General features: G+C 37.7%; 1 long non-coding RNA gene across 3 annotated transcripts; it reads right to left on the reverse strand.

The window, feature by feature from the left end:
* Nucleotides 1–3811: 3811 nt before the first annotated feature.
* Nucleotides 3812–12139, reverse strand: LOC131192643 (uncharacterized). 3 transcript variants are annotated; one of them, XR_009153769.1, is made up of 3 exons: nucleotides 11909–12139; nucleotides 11493–11591; nucleotides 3812–9863 (listed from the first exon to the last, which is right to left on the reverse strand). It is a non-coding gene; the product is annotated as an uncharacterized LOC131192643 (long non-coding RNA). The 3 variants fall into 3 exon arrangements; XR_009153768.1 differs by having other exon boundaries at nucleotides 3812–4081; nucleotides 6341–11591; XR_009153767.1 differs by having other exon boundaries at nucleotides 3812–11591.
* Nucleotides 12140–12528: the final 389 nt, after the last annotated feature.

Consider the following 12528-nt stretch of genomic DNA (forward strand, 5'->3'; position numbering starts at 1 on the left):
CACAAAGCTGAACTGAACTGAAATGAGCCAAAGCAGAATGTAACTCTGTAACGTGTCAAAGTTCCATCCTCTCCTTAACATCTCTTAAAATATAATGTTGCTTCATAATTAGCATTTCCAATATTGGCAGACCAGTATTCCCACTGAACAATAGCAAAAAACATTAATAAAGTGGCTAAGGCTTTCAGAACTTTAGATGGCTGCAAAGCAGAGTTGTGCAATTAATTTGAATCCAGTGGGTCTTCTAAAATGTACAACATGTTTATTTTTTTTAATAATTTCCTACATAGAGGAATAATATGTAAACAACAATTTTAACAATTTCCTACATAGAGGAATTATATATAAACAACAATTATAGCAGAATGTCATTTTTTTAAACAGATGGAAACCCTGGCCAGAACATTGATTCTTATTAAGTGTTGCTGTAAACCAGTCTATGACTAAGCTGTCTTGCCTATCCATTTGCATCTGATTGTTATTACATTTATAGAAACCATCTCACTATCATTACTAACTGTTTGTGTCTTTCAAATTGCAATTCTTCTGGGAAGAAGGCGTAGTTCTGTGGAAAGACGGTTGCTGAATGCTTGGGCAAGTGCTGGGCTCCAGGATGTGATTGGTGGACTGATTGTGGGAGTATGCTGGGAAGATGGTTAGAAAGGATTCCCCCATGATGGTTGTTGTATTTGCAAAACAATGGCAAGGAGTGAGGCAGGAGAACCATTAACAGCTCTTTATTAACAACAAACAATTAACTGAGGTGAGCGAGGAGCTCTAAGCTGACAGCTCTTTTATATTGGAGCTGTCAGCAGCTCAGCCAATCGCAGCTCCTTAATTCTCCCGCCGACAATAGCATCGGCGGTTAACCAATCGACTGCTGGTTACTGGTCACGTGTTCTCCAGCCGAACACAATGGTGATGATGGGTGGGGCAGTTTGGAAAGGGAGGGAAAGGGATGAAGATCAGGATTGTTTATGGCCAAAGGGACGGGGTGGTAGAAAAGAGTAGCCCATTCCTAGGAGACAAGCACTCCTTGAGACCCCTCAACAATTCTGGCCACCTGTCCTTATTCCAGGAACCAGGTTGGATTCTTGGAGATCCTAGCCTCCTGTTACTGTTAAATAACTTTATGCCTTTAATAAATATCTCCACATCCATGATTTGATTGCAGATAAATGGGTAGACCAAACTTACATTATCAAGAACTGGAAAACCAGATCGAAAATGTTCCCTTATGTGTTTCAAAGTTAACCTCAGTCACAACTGCACAATAGGGGACACTGGAAGGCTCTGGAAGTAACTAATGGTACTATTTCATATATAAACAAGTCTAAGAACCTGTTCTTGAAATTGAGTACCAGGGACAAGTGGCAATTGTGGGACCATCCCCTTCCCATGGTGGCATTCCCCTTCATGTTACTGGATTTAATTGATGGGGTAAGGGGTAACCTATGGTGCTTGTTGTCTTCAACCCCCCTTCCAGGGGTGAAATGCTACCAGATCGGACCGGATCGGATGAGTAGGTAGCAGAGATTCGGGCTGGTTCGGAGAACCGGTAGCAATCTCTAGCTGGCCACGCCCCCCAATCAATCTGCGGCCCACAGCCATGAGTGAAGGCAGGCAAGCAGAAGGCCACGTGGAAGGCAGAAACCGAAGAAAGCATGGCAGGGCTGCAAGGAGAGGATCTATAAGATAAGCCAATGCTGGCAGTGGGGGGGGGAGGGAGACCCACTGTGCTCAGCCTCGGGGGGGAGGGACCTGCAAGGCTCGTTTGCCTTTTGTGCTTGGCTTCTGCGGAGCCTTTGGCTGACTTCTGCCCACTTGCCTTTCCCCCCCCGCCCCGCATCCAGCCTATGATGGAGAACGCGCCGCTTCTGGGCCAGGCCATCCACCTTCGGGTCCCTGAAGGGCAGGGTGTGCTCTGCCGCTGCCACCACTGTTGGCACCGTGGCCGCACAGGAAAACTCCACAGTGCAGCGCAGTTCTGGGATGGCGGGGGAACCCAGGCAAACTCTGCCGCTGCTGCCGGGAGCATCCACATTGGAAAACTCCCTGGCGCAGCACAGTTCTGGGATTGGGGGGGGGGAGGCCAGGCAAGCTCTGCTGCTGCCACCGCTGTTGCTGCTGCCAGAAGCGTCCCGGCTGTTGCTGGTGCCAGGAGCCTCCCGGCAGGAAAACTCCCTGGGAAGGGCTCTTTTTAGACCAGGGTGTGTGTGTGTGTGTGTGTGTGTGTGTGTGTGTGTGTGAGAGAGAGAGAGAGAGAGAGAGAGAGTGAGAGACAGACAGAAAGAGAAGGAAAGAGGAAGGGAGAGAAAGAGACAAAAGAGAGAGAGAGAGAGAGAGAGAGAGAAAGAAATAAAGAAAAAAAGCTTATAACCACAATTGTGCCCCAAATTTTGGTTGCTAAGCAAGTTTCACCACATTTTAGAAGTTGGCCACACCCACCCTGTCATATGACCACCAGGCCACGCCCACCAGGCCACGGCCACAGGACCAGTAGCAAAAGAAATTAGATTTCACCCCTGCCTCCTTCCCTGGGAAACAATCCTGATGTGGCCTAATCACCTCAGTTATGTCTTAATTATCTATATCTGATACTTATCCAGAGAAGCTCCTTGGCTTATATATAAAGGTGTTCCAAAGGATTAAATTAAAGGAATTAAAATGATGCTGATGAAAGACAGGCTGTGGATCTGGTTGGACATAAGTAAGAGCTGTAGTTCAACCCTGCACTATGGAATAAGAGTAGTGAAATGAAAATATTTCCCAGCTACTGTATTATTGTACATGCAGACCACTGTCATGCCTTTTTAAAAATCACCCACCATTTTTATAAGGTCACTGTGACAAGCTTGCAAAATATCTGGAAGAGAAAATCACCCAGATCTATTCAGAGCTGGATACCAGCTGGGCAGATCCTGTTTGTAGCTCAGGGTTGAAATAACTGGAGCTCTTGTTTATGTGGCTGAAACTCCCACTGATGGGGTTATCTGGCATGAATATGAGGCTATTACTCTTCCCAAAATGGGCAGCATTTTCTTCATTTTTAGTTCTGCCACTTGTGATCTAGATCCTTGCCCTTCCTGCTTGTTGAAAGCCTCCAAAAAGGTAGGAAGGTCAGTCAGAATAGTGGTTAAATATATATTTGAAAGAATGGGTAATAAAACCAGATCTGATGGAGGAAGTGGAATGCCTTCTACTCAAAAAGCCATCACTTGGTTCAGCATCTTTGAAGAACTTTTCTAATCACTAGCCTTCTCTTAGAAGCAGAGTTGTCGCAATTGTTATTTTTTCTATGATGAGTTATTTCTTTGGTTTTGAATGTTCAGATTCCAGTTTTATATGTAGTACATTATGATTTACAGTTTCTATATTTGATTATTTTGATAATGCAGTAGATATTTTATTTCTCTGACATATGATCATCCAGTCTTAGTTTGAAGAATTGAAGGAAAACTCAAATGCCTCATGGGGTAGCATATTCACTGCTTCTACTATCAGGAATTTCCTTCTCATGTGTAACCTGAACCTACCCTCTTGTAGATTTAATCCACTGGTTGGTCCTGATTTCTGGGGCAATATAAAATCAGTCAATTCCATCTTCTGTTTGACCATCTAATTTTGAAGACTGCAATCATATGTTCCTCAGTTGCTTGTGCTGTAAGCTAATCGCACCCAGACCCTTTAACTGTTCCTCCACAGTTTGACTTTCAAATCCCTCATTGTCTTGGGAGTATGAATAAAAACTGTTAGAAGAGAGCAAGTTGTAGAAGATTGTTTCAGAAAATATAACCATAAAGAGAAAAAATGTTTTCTTTTTTTTATAATCACACAGACTATGCGGCAAAATCATGAAAAGATCTTACAAAGTACATCATTCCCACTCATGACACTTTTCAACAGGAAATTCACAGCAACAGCACTCCCACACTTGCTGTTCAATATGGATTTGAAAAATGGGGTTACTCTGAAGTCCTGGTGACAAGCCGAATCATAAAATTTCCACTTTATTTTCATACAATTTCTACAGTCTCCCATGAAATGAATCAACGACATTGGTTTGAACATCCGCAGAAACCTTGATTTGTGAAATCAAAGAAAGAATCCATTAATTTCCAGGGCATTTGGTTGAGGCTCACTAGTTGCCAAGGTCCAGCTGTTATTAAGTTTGTGAATACAAAAATCTCAGTAGTAAATTAACAGCTGAACATGATTTGCAAATGTTATCTCTATTTTCAAGCCAAGTCTCAGTGAACTTTTAATATAAATCTACAACGTGAAAAGGAACAAGTTTAATGATAAATCTGCTATTACTATAAATGACTGATGACATATTTCATACTGATAGGGCTTTGTGGAAGAAAAAGTATTTAAACACCACTTATTTCAGACACATGTTCTTGTTCGTATTATTGTTTAGAGAACTAAACAGTATTTATCTGATAGTTTAGAGTTACTTTCATAACAGATTTCTGACCATTATTTATTATAATAGTATGGCATACAAATGAAGATAAATGCTAAATCCTCAACAAGCACTCATCAAGCTCTTTGAAATACTCTTTTTTTTTTTTTGAACATGGGAATTGTTGCAGAACACTCCAAAATAGTGAAGTGGAGAAGATTTAGCCCAGACATGCCAACCAGGGTGGGTGTTGCTTATTTGGTGGTCATGGCTTGGTGGTCATGTGACTGAGTGGGCGTGGCCAACTTGAAGTCACTCAGGGCAAGGTGGGGCGGCACCTTGCTGTGAGTGATATCAAGTTGGCGATGCCAACTCAGTCACATGACCAATGCTGCAGAGACAGCGATTTCTTCCAGGGACAGCCAGAGCTTCACCGCCTCTTCTTTTCCTCAGAGGAGCTACCTCCAAGTCCTCGTGAAGGGACATACACACACACACACAATATAACACAACAGACTCACACACAATTTAAACACAGCTGCACTTCACCCAAAATGGCCCCTGCAACAAGCAAGAACCTCACACATCCACAAAAAGCTCAAAAACCAACGTTCACATTTTACACACACACACAAGACAACACAACTGACTCTCTCTCTCACACACACACAAAATGCCACATACAGCTTTGTGAGATTTTGTGTGTTTGTGTAGTTAGAGTGAAACACTACAGAAACACACCAAATCTCAGAAAGCTGCACAAATATTTTATTTTATTATTTTATTTTATTTATATTTTTTAGATCAGGAGTCTCCAACCTTAGTAACTTTAAGGTTTGTGGACTTCAATTCCCAGAGTTCCTCAGCCAGCAAAGCAGTTGCTGACTGAGGAGATGGATTCCAGGCAGGCAGATTCAGTTGCTAGCTGATGCAACTGATGTAAAGCATGGCTTTGCCAGCCCGAAAGAAGCTGTAATGAGGTAAGTGAGGAGGGGGGATTGGGTGGGCCAGAGCAAAAAAAAAAAAAATTAAAAGGCTCCTCTGACGATCCAGCTGAAGTTGCCTAACAACTTAAAAGGTTTTAAAACCTTTTTAAAAACCTCTTAACCTCAGCCACGTGATCATCAGAGGGTTTTTTTTTTACTTTTAAAAGCCTTTTTTTGGCTGAAGAAAAGATTCTTTTAAAAGAAAAAAAAACGCTGATGATTAGGGAACCGGTTCGGGGGCATGGCCAGCCAGCCATTATTACCGATTCGCCGAACACCAGCAGATTTTTACTACCAGCTCTACAGAACCGGAGCGAACCGGGAGCAACCCACAACTGATGCCAACTCAAAATGGTTGCCAATTCAAGAATTGAACGGAATTAAGGAGACTGTACTAAACCAGTAAAGAGCTCAGAAACATGTTTTTGTTCTTTTTGTTGTTTCTGTTCTCTGCAAGAATGCGTACTACTTTATTTTATATATATTGCCTTGCACATCAGGTATCTCCCAGTGGCATATAGTACGATATTAGTCTGTCTATTATATGATTTAAAGTGATTTTGTATGTATAAGTAATGAAAAATTATTAGGGTATATACAGTAAAACATTAAAAACAGTGATCATGTGGAGAACATGACATTTTAAATCCAAAGCAAGTGAATGTTTTCAGTATGCTAAAAGAACTCCTGCTGATTAGAAATGTGTGTGAAAATATTATATCCATACTGGAAACCAAGGGAGAACATTATAATACCTTTTTTGTAAAAAAAGAAAAAAGAAAAGAAACAAAGAAAAAGAAGTAATTAAAGAACATAGCTGTTACTGCTGTGGAAGAAGCAACAAAGGAACAAACATTATTAACTCATTAACCAAAACATTGCATATTTCAGGAATTAAAAATAATTCCAAACCTAATTTATATATTTGTCTACATCTGAAATGTACCTCACATTATATATACCAAGGAACAGGAGCAAGGTCTTGGCAGCATTTTTTTGCTGATTGCTAATGATATTTCAAAAGATGTCACTGTAAATGAGGAACAAAGAAAAGTAAGCAAAGACATTATCAGTTAAATGGAATATACAGTCATTGTTCTATAAGTAGGTGAGCTAAATATCTCTTAAGACATTCACCTTTTCTTCAGTTGATGGACCTATGTTTAATCCACCAATTTTCAACTCAATTAAACACTCTTTCCCACTGCATTAACCATTTTTCTTAGACAGGTATAGCCAATTCTTGAATCACAGGTCCTAAATTGACTCCCCCAGCAAGAAAAGTTCATATAGAGCTTCCTTCTGAACAGCTGTTTTTACTCCATTGTTCATACATTTGCTGACCCTGTTTTGATGCATCATTCTTTCTCTCTCAGTCAAGATTCAAGTTTAGATAAAACTTGAGAATTTTTCTAAGACAAAGAGTAAATAAATGTCCTCTTGTCAAATCAACAAAAGCCTAGTTAGCTTCATCGTTTACAAAAGAGGGAAAAGAGAGACAAAATTCATTGCTTCATTATTTAGTTCCTTCGGTAAACATAATTTCAAATTATTGTTACAGAATGATGTCATTATGGCTGTTCCAGATCTTGCAGCCTCCCATTTTGAATTCAGTGTAGCCTAAAAATGAAGAGCTATAAGTTTGGCAAGCTGTCCCAGCACATTATTTGTCCCACACAGTTAGGAAAATCATAAAATGGATTCCAGGCATTTGTAGCTAATTTCCATTTCACTCTTATTTGGGTTTATAGCTATTACCCGCTCCCCCCAAAAAGATGAAATTTTAAAAGATTTTCTGTTTGGGTAGGTGGGGAGTCTAATTTTTTTTTTTTTTTTTGCCAACACTGAAATTTAGCATTTACTTTTCAGACTTCAGAATCAAATTCATATTTATATTTTAAAATTTATCATATATATATATATATAGGAGTGAATTAATTGGTTATAAAAGTGTAGTATATCTATCTGAAAGAAAGACTCATGGAATTTAATTTCACTTGTTTTGAATAAATTGTTTAATGCAGTTATGTCTTAATGCACAAAAAGTTGTTTCATATTTAAATTTGAATTTAATTTTTTTCACTTATATTACTATATTTTTACTGATGAATTCTCAGAAGAGAAACAAGGACAATTTAAACCACATTCCAGAATGTAAACTTCTTGTCTTGAAAGACAAACATTTTGCTTTGTCCAAAAGTCATGTCAGCATTTGTTTGCATTCTACTTAGATATTTATCTGGCCACAGCTGATCTGTTATTTCTTTGTATTCAAAATTCAAGCTACTGTTTCAGACATCATACAAGGTCAGCTTCTTATGCCTTCAGGGTGTCCTTTCCCATCTATGGCAGCAGCCAAGCCAATTTCTCTTCATACACTGCATTTACAATTTCTAGAGGCATTTAAAATGTGGTATTTATGTACCAGCTGCATTTACTGTTTCTAGAGGCATTTAAAATGTGGTGTCTATGTACCAGCCTAACAGATTTTTGTTGAGTGAACCGTTGTGGGGAAAATGCCCACTTAACACATTTGGGGATATATGAAACTAAGTAAATTTTATTGGCATTCTATAGCGATCACTGGATTCCTCAGGCTACAAGTTATATCCCTTCTGAAATGATACCTAGGAATTGCAAAAGAGTGCAAGTTATAATTCTCCTTTAGAGAAGGAATGTGGACTCTGATAACAGCATGGGTTCACCTTACTGTGAGATGACCCAGCACTATCACTACATTTTGGTTCTTCCAAGGAGGCTTCTAGCCCTTTCTATTGATTCTAGTGCTTTCTAACACAAATAATTTCCTTTATTGTCCCTATACATCACAGGTGTCAAACTCTTAGCATCACATTGCCATCGCCTGACGTATCGTGACATTTTTCCCCTTCGCGGCACTGGGGTGGGCGTGGCCTGCATATGATGCATCCGGTCTGCAGGCCGCCAGTTTGACACACTTACTGAGTATACATAGATTTCCTTCACACCACGGAAAAGACAACAACCCGGTTTATATTATATGCCTCCTTCCCTTCCAGGGTCAATAGGCAGTTTGGGCTGGGTACACTTTGAAAATGATTTGTAAGGGATTTGGAAAATGTGGGAATGTGACCCCAGGATTTTTTTTTAAAGCATCATCATCATGATCACAATGATTATTGTAATTATCACGATCATCATCATCATCATCATCATAATCTTTTTAAGCTTCTCTTTAAGCCTGAAAATCAAAACACAGCTGTTTTAATGAATTGAGATTAAAGAGATGCTGTATTTTACTGTAATTGTAAATGTCAGCTCATTTCTCATTTCTCCATCCATAATGTTGCCACCTGAATCTCTCTTTCTCTAATAAGAGTTTTCAACTTTGAAAATCTTTTTTTAAAAAACCCAACAATATAGAATTATACATGGGCACCCTAAAACACGTATACTGCATCCAGACCAGATGACAAGGCCGGGGAGTGGGGGAAATAAGTCACCTATTTCTGGTTGCTATTGGCAGTAGAGGTGGCCAATAGATATCTCATAATCAATTTTTGCTATCTCAATTCAGGTAGCAGATTGAAAAAAGACCTTGGTAAAGAAATCATATATAGATATAATTATAATTATGCACCCCAAAAAACCCCTGCATATATTATATAATACTGTTCTGTACAAAAAATAATAATATAAATAATTATCTTTGAAATCAACATTAGAAGCCTCCTTTTTAATTCTTTTTCTAATAGAACATTATTGGCATAGCTGTTGATCACTTTAGGAATAAGCCATTGTCATTGCAAAAAAATGTTTGGCCATTTTTTCATATCAGCTAGGGAAAGTTTTGTTTTTTTCAGCACAGAGCAAGGAAATACAGTATTTTGTTATTTTTCAACTTCAATCTCAGCGTCTTAGTTTATGTTTTCAGAACTCAGGACAGATTGCATTTAAGTGATTTCTCCACACTAATTCCAGAAGAGTGACTAGTGGTTTCTTTCAGTTTTAGCTATGTTATCCAAACACTCTTTCCCCCCTTTCATTGCACACAGAGTGCCTCTGAAGACAAACAGCTGGAAACCACGCAGTGTGTATATATTATACTTCATACATTATTACTACCAGCTCCGTTAGCACACTGCATACTTTAACTAAATCCTCCTTCAACTGACACTTGTTAGAGTCTGGAATTCAGAGTGATCAGTTTTGTACTACCAACATCTGGGAACTGAATGTCGAAACGTGTGTTTGGAAGCAAAATATTGATTATAATAGATGAAGGTACTAACACATGTGCTTCATTTTATGAAGATGAAAATACGTTGCGAGTGTGATATGACTATGACTATAATCCCAACATTTGAAAATCATCAACATTAAGAGTAACTGTTTTAGTTTTTCATTAGCGATGGAATAAATATGAAATGTAATTAAGTGTAAAAGACTCACATAATGTATGGAAACTGCTGCAAGTATCATGGAAGTACCTTTATAAGGTAGAAAATTATGGATTATAGGAAAATAGTTTAACCAAAAAAATGAAAATTAAGATGACAATTTTTTAAAGCTGCAACTCAAATGGATAACTTATTTAATGATTATTGTATTGCCTTCTGAGCTAACAATATCTGAGCATTCTGCCTTCAGTTTAGATATATTCATCTATGATACCTTGAGAAATTATTTCTCTTTTGTCACAAAACCTACTTTCACATGTGTAAAAGACAGAAAACAAGCCAAATTCCACCAAATACACCTAGGCACAATCTAAATCTGGGTCGCTATTTAAAAAAACCAAGCAAATGGATGATAGATGATTTTAGTAGAACATTTATTATTTCCTCTTTCCACAATAAAATTTACCCCACCCATGGCTGCTACTGACATAGTGAATTCCTACCATTTTACTAATTTCATAACGGGCACTTTTTTTGTGGCAACCTACATGTTTGCTTGCTTTGGTTTATTTTCCTATTGGGAATTATATTTTAGTTTCTTATTTTTATAAGTTCTTAACCTTTTTATCCATTTCTTTCCTAAATTCCACTACTGTTAAAAGCTTGTAAACTCAGTCAACCAATTCGGAATACATTCTGCTGTTGTCAGATTTTTGCTCTTCTTTCTATAGAAAAAAAGAATCTTTTTTTCTATAAACCAGCTCTACTCCTGATTAGGAAATAATGCAGACAATTTTATAACTCCACGTCTCATTGCTGCAATGTGATCTAAATGTATCTGATTTTGAAAATATTAATGGACTATCTGGAAAATTCAACTATATCAGAATGCTAAATTCATGAACCAGCTTAGCCAGATGCTATTTATACTTAAGGCGTTTGACTAGTTGAGGGGGTGGTTTCCCCATCATCAACTGAAAGCAAAGCTGTTAACATAAAACCTAATCATCCATGTTTAGAAAACTGGATCATTTCCTAATGTCTTATATGTATTCCGTTAAGGGATTATTCCTTGTTTTTACAAGGACTTCAACAAGACTTCAAATCTTTTTGTGATGGCATTCTGACTCCTTGATGGCTTCAGTACAGCTTGCCACTACTTTTCTGACATTTCGTAGGATGCCTTAAGTATGTTCTAGTTAATTGAATTTTGAAGGATAAAAAAATGGGACTGATGTTGAATTATATCCTGATGCTGGATTTATGCACCATTTTATACATTCTTTTGGTTATTTTGATAGATACCTAAAATTGAGCTAAATAATAAGTAGAAGAAAACAAAAACTGCAAATGTCATGACTGATACATTTCAAATATTACAAATGCCACATAATGCAGAACATATGATTTTTTTTTAACGTTCTGAAAAATATAATACCAGACAGGATAATTTGAAATTTGAACAGTTTTTTTTTACTCCTGAGGAAAGGAAAGGAAAGGAAAGGAAAGGACTAGAAGCACTGTTTGAAATTCCCATGTTATTATATAGTGTTATACAACAGATCCAGAGAAAAAGTACTATTAAAGAGAAAAATCCCACTAAGAAGTTCTGTACTGTTATGAAAGTACAGAATGCTTTCTATATGGGAAAAAAAACCTGCAGCAATTCTGTGTTATTATTATTGTTCAGTTTTACAGACAGAATTTCACCAGGATTACCTTTATATACATACAGCAGGACCTTTGTGACTCCGAGGTACTCAACCACTGACAGATTTCAGGAGCATAATGACAAAATTGCTTGGAGCTATAACTATCCTATGAAATAAAATTTTAAGAGGGGAAAATAATGACAGTTATGGTATCAACACAATGATATAAAACTAAACTAGAATAGGATTGCTCATGATCTTATACTGAGGTTGCACATCGGTGTGGCAAATGTTTAGGATCAATATTCCAGTTGCATTTACCCACTGGCCTTTGTCAATTGGCCAGGTTTTTTTTATTGTTAGAATCAATGAAATGTAATGTGTACAATCAATACAAAAGTAAATAACTTATGAAAATCACAGATTTTCCCATTATGTTGATTGTGCATCACCAGATTGTCTATCACTATGCATGGGTCTTACCTGGTAGGAAAGCATTCTTAATTCACGATTTTCCAGCTTGTCTTCCTGAGGTCAAGAAGTGCTGACATAATATCTCCAAAGTGTCCTGGGAAATAAAAACAGTGATGACAAGAGAATGGAAACAACTGGTAAGACAGAAAGATAAAAGAATGAGAGGCTGCTTTGTCAAAGTCACTTCGAAGACTTGGACATCTAATTAACACAAAATTATTTTCATCCGAAACCTTTGAAATTTTCTGTTTCTGAAAAGAAAATATACAGGGTTTTTTGTTTTGTTTTCTGTTTTATAACCCTTTAAATTGAAAACATATGCAAGAAGTTTATGCAATATCATGTGGAAACCATTATGTGCGCCTTTAGTTTTCAGTTTGTGAAACAAGTTCTGCACTCCTTTCATAAAATGTAAGGAAGAGGTTTTAAAGAACAAAACCTCCTCATAAAATAAAATAAGCTCTATACTTCTCAATAAGCTGTGGTAAAAAGTATGAGCTGTGGCTAAGTAGGAAGTAGTACAGTAAATCTTCAAACCTGAGGCTTCAGTCCTATTAATAGTCTGAATATTCCAAAAAGTCCTTCTAGATCATGGCTCAAATGCCATTAGTTTTGTTTTTTGATCTACT

The sequence above is a fragment of the Ahaetulla prasina genome, chromosome 2, assembly GCF_028640845.1.
Source record: "Ahaetulla prasina isolate Xishuangbanna chromosome 2, ASM2864084v1, whole genome shotgun sequence".
In the NCBI taxonomy this organism is placed as follows: domain Eukaryota; kingdom Metazoa; phylum Chordata; class Lepidosauria; order Squamata; family Colubridae; genus Ahaetulla; species Ahaetulla prasina.